The sequence below is a fragment of the Mustela lutreola genome, chromosome 7 (genome assembly GCF_030435805.1).
Source record: "Mustela lutreola isolate mMusLut2 chromosome 7, mMusLut2.pri, whole genome shotgun sequence".
NCBI lineage: Eukaryota > Metazoa > Chordata > Mammalia > Carnivora > Mustelidae > Mustela > Mustela lutreola.
The window spans coordinates 24,210,507-24,220,745 of NC_081296.1; the positions used below are offsets into that span (position 1 = coordinate 24,210,507).

A 10,239-nucleotide genomic window follows, 5' to 3' on the forward strand; every position below is an offset into this window, starting at 1 on the left:
GTTGGGAGACACGCTTTCACTTTTGACAACAAACTTATGTGAAACAAACAAGACTTCATTTTGTAGATTAAGACACTGACGTTTCACAGAGGTGAAAGCAGTGGCCAAGGTCACCGAGCTGGAAAGAGCTTCAGGGCTTGGCTCTGAACTCAGACCTTCTGACTCAAACCCAGAGAGGCTGAGGCAGGAAATCGGCAGGACGGTTCCTCCAGGCGTGCTGCTGTGCACTGGACTGTCCCCAGATAAGGAGGTCTCCGGAGAGGAAGAGCCTGGGACAAAGAAGATCTGCGCAGATGTGGAGAACAGGAAATGGGGCCAGCTGGGGTTTTCCCAGCCTCCCGAGGCAGGCAGCACCGGGAACCCAGCAGAAGGGCAGGCGGGCCAGGAGCGTGGACCTCGGGAGCCGCCCAGCCGCTGTGTCAGGCCCTGTGCACGGTGCTGGGCAGCCGCAGTCCCCACTCTCCAGGATCTCAATCATCCAGGCAGGAGGCCCTCTGCATTCAGGTCACCAGGGTGGAATGAGATCCTGAAATCACCGCTGCTGGAGGCCCTCCCACGAACCTCAGAGGAGAGGCCACGTTTGACTGGGTCCCTGAAAAGACATGAGCAAGAGTGAGCTGTGTAGAGAGGAAAAGAAGTGGCTTTCCAAGTGGGAAAGCATGAGCATGGATCAAGGCATGCAAAGACAGGGTCCACCTGGGCTGAAACCGGAAGTGGGAGCATGCCACCCGCAGCAGGCATGGGGCCCACGTTGACCTTCTCTTATTCTGCAGGTGGCTGGGAGCCATGGGAGGTTTGTGAGCAGGAGGGTCACAAGGTCAGTGTATGTTTCTGGAAGTGAGTCTGGCAGCTGGGTGGAGGGGAAGGGGTAGAGGTGCCAGGAGGGCCTGTGCTGTAGCTGCTAAGGAGCCCTTGGGATGTGGTAGAGGCCAGGGAATCAGAAAGGCAGGAGTGGTTTTGAGAAATACATTTGAAATATATCTGGAAAACACTTTGCAGGCCGTATAAACAGGACTGGGTATGGGGAACCTGTGTTGATTTTTGGTTACCGAGCAGCCATGTCCCCCATCTCTGCTCACAGAGCCATGATCTCCTTTGTGACATCCTGGAGAGGTTCTCAGCCAAGGGCCCTCCTACAACCCAGGCTCCGCCATCTTTAAGTCATGTCCTAAGGATCTGATTCTTGAGAGGGAGGGAGCAGATGTGAATGGCCCCCTCCAAAGGGTCTTGATGATGGGTGGGCTGTGGCTGTGTTGGAGACAGGATGGAATCCCTTGGTTTTCAGTTCAAACCACTCTGAGAAGATTCTTTAGAAATTCTCCTGGGTCTTGTGGGCTTCTTTCTTCATTCTTTCTATGAGGTCTGATTTCTCCTAGGTTTTTGAGTCCTCTATTAATGCTGACTCATTCACTCGACACACATAACTCAAAAGTTTTAAAGAGTTGGGGCTCCTGGGTGGCTCAGTGGGTTAAAGCCTCTGCCTTCACCTCAGGTCATGATCTCAGGGTCCTAGGATCGAGCCCCACATCAGGCTCTCTGCTCAGTGGGGAGCCTGCTTCTTCTTCTCTCTCTGCCTGCCTCTCTGCCTACTTGTGATCTATCTCTGTCAAATAAATAAAATCTTTAAAAAAATAAAATAAAATTTCAAGAGTTCCCATGGCCCAGTCTCTCAGACTCTGTCTCTGATGGTGGTTTCAAGGGAATGTTGTATCCATTCCACTCTTGACTACAAATGAATGAACCTATTTAAATATTTATGACAGCCAATTATCCCAGGTACCTGAGCACACCTGAGTGGTAATGCCTCACTGAACTTGTGGATCGCACTGGTTGCCACTAGGACTTCGACTGAAAGTTGCTCTGGTGAGGAAGGGACAGGAAGAGCAACAATGTTGCCTTTGGAAGAGCTCCGGTGCTGGGGGGTGTATTGAATACCTTTCTTGTGCCTAGAATTGAGCTAAGTGAACTAAAGGTCTCCTATAGATGATCTCAAGTTCTCACAACTACCCTGAGGGAGACAGGTCACTATCTGATTTTACGGATAAGAAAGCCAAGGTTTAGAAAGTGTCGGTAAGAATCCAGCGCGTCTGATATCGAACGATGTACTTTCTACCCCCAACACAGATCCCCCATGCAAAGGAGGATTCGAGAGGAGAAAAGGCCATCTCGGGGTTCCAATTCCTGCTGCCCAGCCCAGGCACGGACGTCTAAAGTCCATCTGGGACAACCGAGCTTTGCAGGAAAGAAAATGGTCGGGCTGAAGAAAGCCACTCCCAGATGCCTTCCTAAAGCGAGTTGTAATAAAAAGAAGGGGAGAAAGTGTGAGAGAGCCAGGCCTCCTGACTGCCAGGGTTCTGTCAAACTGTTCCTGGCATCAAGAAATTCTGGCGGTACCATTTTGATCTCAGGGAACAGGACATATCCTTTTTCAGAGTGTCTGACCTGCTCACAATGTCTGTTCTCTGAGTGCTGAACCTTTCCAGCCACCCTCCCACGAAGCTGTATCTAGACACACAACCCTGCCCCCGGCCCCCAGAGGGCTGGCTCAGGCATGAACACTTAAATCAGGCCGTACCGATTGGTGCTTGGTGACAGACGCTGGAGAGAGGAAACTCAGAGGCTCTGCAAAGACCATCTTCCCTCCAACCGCAGGTGACACAGAAGACGGGTCTGTGGAAAGAAGCAGAGGCAGGAACAGAGGCAGCCTGTGACAGAGACAGACAGGAAATCGTTTCCTGCATTCTTGGCATCTTCCAGGCTTGGTTCCTACCTCTCCAGAGGCCCAATTGTTTGATTTCACCTTTGATTCCAAGGAAGCACCCAATTTCCTGCTAATAAATTTCATGGACTTGTTTGAAGTTGACTTCTGTCACTTTTGACAGAAAGTGTCCTGACAGTCCCAGCTGAGGAGGATGTATCCTTTTGAAATGCTAGACTTCCACTCCTCCTAGATCCTCCCCAAGGATGTCAGAGGGGCTAGGGAGAGAGGGGACCAGCCCAGCTGGGGCTGAACTCTTCATTCTGACATTAGGTGAAGAGAAACAGTTAAACTCCAAGGACATTTATCACAATAATTAAGCCCTATCAAAATTAAGCAGGCATCACTCTCCCTATGATAACTGAACCTTTCAATGTCAACTCCAAGGACTCATACACAGCTTCTGGGTGTAATTCATCTGTCGAGACTGTTCTGTATTAACCTACTAATCTATGTATGGCTAATGACTCAGGACTGCATGTTGACCTTGACTTCCCTCACAGGTTTTCATCATAGCTGCCTTTGCAAATAAAAAGCAGGGATAGCAGGTGAGTAGCTTGCCGTAGTATTTTTTTCTCTTCACAACTGAAGTATACAAAGCATTCTGTTTTATCTTTTGCCTCAAAATTCCGCAATCCTTCCTTGGATCTTTCCCCCAACTCAGGGAACCCATAGTCCCTGGTGCCGGCTTTCCCAAGCCCACTGGGACAGGGACACACATTGCTTTCCTTCTTCTGTTGCTGGCTCCCCAAGACCCAGTCATTTGTAGCACCATATGCCCAACATGAGAACAGGCTCCCCCCAGGAACTCTGACTCCCCAGTATTGTCAGACTTTGCTGGGGAAGCCAGTGGTGGCAAAATAGAGTAGGGGGTGGGGACGGGGAACGGACCAAGTTGGTCTGTGTCACCCTCTCTGGACCACTCCTTTGCAGAGGAGTGATCGAGGGGGCCATGCACTGCTGCCTGCAGCAAGGAGCCTTCCCCTTTCCCTGTTTGTTCCCCGGGGTGGCCACGGTACAGATGGTCCCCAGTAGCTGCATTTTCCAGGGTTGTAGATCAAGGTACCAGCACTGCTCGTGCTGTGACCAGAGGCCCGAGGACCACCCCGGGTTCCGTGTGTGTAGCCTCAAAGCAAAGACTTCGCCTTTTATTGGAAGCCCCATGCAAATCACAAGCCTCCAAAGGCATTTATTAAGTCCCTGTTTCTTCTTTGTCTACTTCGATGCTAGACCAAAGAGCTTACATTTTTAAATTTCACGGACTGATTTATACCCTACCCATTTCCAAAACGGATGACAATAAAACCACAGGTACAGGATGGCCAGGAACACTGATTCAACAAAGGAGGGGAACAAAAGCAGAGAATTATGCCCAGCCTCAGCCTTTCAGGAAGGAAAAAAATCTAAGATTTCATTCTATGGGTGTCTTTAAATTTCCCCAAGATGTAAGGGCGACTTTCATTTATTTCTGGAAAGCTCCTCCATCTCCCATCAGAAAGGTGCCCTCCCCTTTGTGGCTTCGCTCCGAGGGCCCATTCCCACTTGGAGGGATTGTTCTGTTGTAGGCTGGCAGGCTGCAGCAGCCAAGGCCGAGGTGGGTTTGCTGCCCCTGTCACTTGTCACTTGGCAGTCTTCTGCGTGGCCGGCAGCCTCTGCCCTGTGGGCTGCAGCCCAGAAAGCCTGGGTAGGATTGCACTTCTCAGCTGAGTCTCACGGCCTGGTTTGCTGTGCATTCACATCTCCCTAATGGAAATCAAGGTGAAAAAAGGAGAGCGAGCATCCCCCCCCCCCCCGACCCACACACAATGGTGGTTCACTTTGCCCGGTACCATGGACCCCAAGATGAGCACAGCAATCTGTCTGCCCTCGAGGGAGGCAGGCAGAGACCCAAATAGGGTCCGGAAGTGAAAGGGGAAGGGGAAGGCGGTGGAAAGCGCTGAGCGTGGGCTTTGCAATGAGCCCACCCACCATGTGCAGAGTTCCTGCAGGAGCCCGGAGCCCAGGGACATCCGGTGGACAGGGGCACTGTGCGGGCATCGCCTACTTGGGCAGAGAGGCGACGGCGGCGGGGCGGGGTGGGGGTGGGGCGGGGACCTTGTGGCAACTCCACTCCCTTCTGTTGACTCTCCTGGAACCTTCAAAACAGGACACTTGACTCTCTCTTGTGTCAGTCGGTCGAGACTAACGAGATCCAAGATCCCGGAGAGGCCCACCCAACACCACGGCTGCATCCTCTGGTTCCATGGCGGTTGCCTGAAGGCAGGTGCACGGAACACCGGGTTCGAACTTTTGTTCTGCCGCCTGCTTCCTGGCTTCAGTGTCTTCCGACCTCCTCGGGTCCCCTTTTTCTTTACTTACCGGATGGGGATAAACAATAGCAGCTACCCAGGATCTTGGGAAAATAAATTAAGTTAAATTAAAAATACATGAAATAAGTCCCGTATATGTGTGTACACACACACACACACACACACACACGCGCGCGCGCGCGCGCGCGCGCGCGCGCGCACAGTGAGCTCTGCATCCGCCCCCCCCCCCCCCCCTGCAGAGCCGGGAGGGCTCCCTGCCTGGGGCGTGACTCAGGTTCTTACAGGAGGACAGCTGCCCCGGGCTGCTTCTCTACTCGCTTCCCCACCCCACCCCTGCCTGGCAGCAGCTGAGGCCAACTGGGATGGGCCAAAGTTCCGGCAGCTGGCCCTGGACGGGAACTTGGAGGCCTGACCACGGGCAGGGTGCTCCCTGTGTGGGCCCCAGACCTGGAATGCCTGCCTGTGAAACCCTAGCCAGCTGACCTTTGGGGCTGGGTGTGAAGCGGAGCCTGCCTGGGCCTGGGAGGCCGGGCATGGAGGTGGCATGGCGGGATCCACTGGGTGCCCTCGCCGCAGTGTGGCTGTGTACCCTTTACCCCAGCCTTTAAGCTGCCTTCCTCCCAGCCCTTTTTTCCTTCCCTGCAGCATCTTCGGCCCCAAGCATATCGCCATGCTCACGGCCAGAATAAGCGTAGTGCCCCAGGACCAAGGACGTTTACTGAGCTCCCACGGCATGTCACACAGGCCTTCTCGTGCCTCATGCTCATGCTCTCTGGGACCCTCCTGCGCCACAGCCAGCACCCTCACGGGCTCCCTGGCTGGACCCCCTCCTCTTTCAGCTGTACCTAGCCCAACACAGCAGAGCCTGCCCAGGGCACCCAGGGCAGCCCAGGGCTGTCTCTGTTCTGCTTCGTCCTTACCACTCCCTGAATGGCGACATAAGCACGTGCTTGTGTTTATGCAATGTCTAGAATATGAGGGCTCAGGGGGCAGGCTGGGCCCGACAGAGAGGGAGTGCTCAGAAAACAGGCATTAAATGAATGAATGGATGAAGACACAGGCTCAGAGAGGGTGAGTCATTTGTCCAATGCCACAGAGCGGGACAGTGGTGGAAGGCAGGCTTAAACTTCATTGTCTCTGAGTCCTGGAGACCCCAGGGTCTGAGCTGTCATCCCCCCTCTTCTCTGCTCTTCAGATGCCCTCTTCCCTTGTCCTTCACACCTCCAGAAGGAATGCCTTAGCTCTGCTTTCGACGATACCCCCTCTCCCACACCCCTACTCAGGTGGGCTGTGGGGTGCCACCGACCCAACTGGTGGCCTTTCCTAAGCAGACAAACCTGCCGAAGAAGAAAATGACCACGTCAACCCCAAGCAGGGAGGGTTTGAGCAGGAACACAAGAGAGCCTCCTCCCGCTGGCTCCTTCCAAAACCCAGGAACCCCGGGCGTTGGCAGCCTTTTGAAGACAGGCGAGACAGCTGTACCTGTCTTATGGACTTGGAATCTAGGTCATTCTGCTGCCTCCTTTCCTCCTCTGGAAGATGAACAGAGTTTCTCTCTGGGGTCTCAGAATGAGAGAGGGGACCCTGGGGCGGGAGGAGGAGATGTCTTAGCAGAACCCATACCCTGCTGCCGCTATCAGGAACCTGTCATTTTGGAGCCAATCTAATTTCTGAGATGCAAATGGATTTAGCCTTAAAAAAAAAAGAAAGAAAGAAAGAAAGAAAGAAACTTGGAAAACGTACAAAGTGCACCTCACCCCCTTGTGCTGAGGCGTGTTTGGGGCTTCATTAATCATCTCAGACAACAGCGATTTAATCGGAGGGCGAGCCGGGCTGGAGAGAGCCCGCATCTCTCCCAGAGAGGGGAGCAGGGAGCAGCGGACGCTGGCCTCGGGCCTGGCCTCCGGAGCCAGGCACTTGAGCTCGGCTCTGGTCTGAGTCACGCAGGAGATGAAATTACAGAGGTCCCTGCACATGATGAATCAGAAAGCAGGATCAAGCCAAATATTTGGACAAGCCTTGCCCCGCGTGGAGCAGGAGGGAGACTTTGCAGCCAGCCAGCAGCCTGCCCAGGGACGGTTTCTGACAAAGTGCCGCTGTGGGGCAGGAATTCGCTCTGATCCCTAAAAGCAACCCCACACACCCACCCTGTGGGATGGCCCTGAGGAAAGGGCTCAAGAGCATCCCAGGGCCTGGAGCGGTGATTCACCCTCACTCTTGGAAGAGGGGGTTCATCAGGGCGGCAGCATGCCCGGGTTGAGGGGGGCGTGGGAGGGGGGAGGAGATGGTACACTTTGAGTCACCCCGTCCGCCTTCTTTCTCCAAGGACTCATCAGGATGGCAGGAGATGAATGTTTCTTGTGCCAGCCAGGAAGGGAGAGGCCACGTGGCCCTCCCACCACTCCTGCCCGCGCCCTGGTGGGGGCCACAGGCAGACAGCGGTGGCCACAAATGGGGAAGGAAGTGAAGCCCTGTGTCCCAATGCTACCCTTTGTAGTTTTTCAGGGCTTTTCGGAATGATAAAGCCAGAAATAATGATGCTGCCTTAGGTGTATAGGGCATCTTTTTTTCTTTTCGATAACTTTTGAAAGAGCTCAGAATTGGGGAGGGGGGTGTATTTTAAGCTCCCTTCTCCTCTTTGCAGGGAAGCTTCCAGGAAGCCCACTCGGATTCCTACAAGCAAACAGCTCATGTTGGCGAACAGCGGTCACAGCTCCCCTATGCTGCGGGCTGACTGGGTGCTCGGCTGACTCAGTGCTCGGCCCCAGCTCCATACTCCCTTTGAGAATGTACTGACTGAACCTCTTGAGAACCCCTACGAGGGGAGCGCTAGTATTTTCCCATTTTGCAGATGAAAAAACAGCCTGAGGGAGCTTATAGAACTTACCCAGGACCATGTGGCTAAGACGTTGCTCGGCCAGAATTAAACCCGGGCAATCCAAGGTCCTGATGACAGCCAACCTCCTGGCAGCTATCCGTGTACAAAACCATGAGCACCGTGACCGTGGGAACAGGCACGAGCAGCACCCACAGTCGAGCCCTCAACCCAGTGATCAGACCTCGGAAAACCCTGACTCCATGGCTGCCTTTGGGAGTCTGGGCTGCCCCCACGCTTGAGCAAGGCCGAGCCCAGCGGGCTTCCTCAGGGGCCAGATAGACCTCACGGGTTAATCAGAGTCTAGCCCACATGGGCCGGCCTGCTTCCTCGGAGACAAGACTCAGCAAAGACCTTCCTACCCAGACACCCTCCGAGACAGCAAAGCTGCTGAGCCGGCTTCAGGGAGTGGAGAATGGCCTGCATTTCGGAGTCACAGAACCCCGGCTCTGGCCCTCATAGGCTGTGAGACCATTTCCAGTCTCCTTGTTGTGTAAAACCTCAAACCTTGTTGGCGGAAGAGTCCTATTTTATGATGCTCGAAGGTTCTCTGGGTTGAGAATCAGGGATAGGGAAGGATCCATTTACTGGGTCACGTCAGGGGCCTCATCAGGACACGGGTGGGCAGGGGTGACAGCGGGGATCATCTGGAGACATCTTTGCTCATGTGTCCCACATTCTGGCTCTCAGCTGGGACCTCAAGGGGGCCTGTCACCAGAATACAGAAACGGGGCCTCTCCATGTGTCCTGGGTTTCCTCACAGCATGGTAGCCTCAGGAAAGTCAGGGTTCTCATATAAAAGTTGTTTTCATTTGTGAGGTCTGACATAAAAGTCCCACAGACTGGGTGGGTGGCTTAGTACGACAAAAATTTATTGTCTCACAGCTCTGGAGGCTGGAAGTCCAACATCAAGGGGCCCCTTCTACGGGCCCTGAGGGAAGGATCTGCTCCAGGGCTCTCCTTGGCTTGAAGATGGTCTTCTTCTCCCCGTGTCTTCACATCATCTTTCCTTTATGAACGTCTCCGTGTCTGAATTTTTCCCCTTTACAAGGACGCTATTCAAATTGGATTAGGGCCCATTTTACTGACTTCATTTAACCTGATTACCTCTGTAAAGCCGCAATTTCCAAAGAAGGTCACATCCTGAGGTAACTCCAACATATGAATCTGGGGGTTAGACACAATTCAACCCATCACAACAACTCAAGGCTCCAAAGGCAAGTGTTCCCAAGGGAACCAGGCAGACACCCACATGGTCTTTTCTGAGTGGCCTTGGAAGTTGAGCTTCATGCTCCCAGCCATAAGCAAGTCACTAAGGCGAACTTAGATTTAAGGAGAGGGAATAGAGACCCTACTTGACCTTCCTTGGCTGGAGGAAGGTCAAAGGATTTGTGGACTTTTTGTTTGTGTGTTTGCAACAGACATTATTTCTATTCCCCTTTTATAGGCAGAGGAAGTGTATTTTAGAGCCAAGAAGTGTCTTGCCCAGGGTCAGTCCGAGGGTACAGGGCCAGTGTTGGATCCCGGTGTGGATGAATTCTAAAACTTCCCCAGTGTCCCTGCACAAGTTACTCAACCTCTGTAAGCCTTGATTGTCCCATCTGTGAAATGGTGATAATGATCCCTAATAATGTTATTTCAAGGATTAAATGAGGTAAGTTAAGTACATTGGCTGGCACATTGTAGGAGCTCAATGGATGGTGGTTTCTCCCCCCCTCCTCCTTCTCTCCCTCCTCCCCACTCTCCTCCCCTTCCCCAACCCCCTCCTCCCCCCCCTTCCCCTCTTCTGCTTCCCCCTCACCCCAGCTAGCAGGGGACTGAATGCAGATTTGAACCCATGCTTCCATGCCTCAGACTTCTGTGCTACCTCACGTCTGACCAACTGTAAGCTTTTTCCAGCTATAAAAATATATAACCCATAATAACATAACATGTAATAACATAATGATCCATGTTCTCCTGTGGGTAAAGATTCAACTTCATTTATTTTTCTATACCTGAATCTATTTCCTTTCTTCTTTCCTTATTTCTCTCTGATGATAAAACTTGTAACCTAGTCATTTTCATAAAAACCCAGTAGAATTCAGGGACTTCTCAATTTAGGTTAAAGCTTGTTGCAATGTAGGGTTTCCTCCCTGGGATGACATCTCATTTCCACGGCAGACTTACGGGTTTTCGTGTCCTGGATATGCCTGGCTCATGATGGTGGTAGAGACAATATGAGGCTTCCCTGATTCCTGTTTCATTCCCTCCTCCGGGGCACAAAGGGAGAGTGCATTTCCCATCCTCCCTTGTAG

The 10,239-nt window shown here is 52.8% G+C and overlaps 1 long non-coding RNA gene across 1 annotated transcript; it reads left to right on the top strand.

Moving 5' to 3' along the window:
- The first annotated feature begins 2,504 nt into the window (after nt 1-2,504).
- On the top strand, nt 2,505-5,151 carry LOC131835206 (uncharacterized). The gene is made up of 3 exons (XR_009355108.1): nt 2,505-2,914; nt 3,262-3,306; nt 4,905-5,151. It is a non-coding gene; the product is annotated as an uncharacterized LOC131835206 (long non-coding RNA).
- Nucleotides 5,152-10,239: the final 5,088 nt, after the last annotated feature.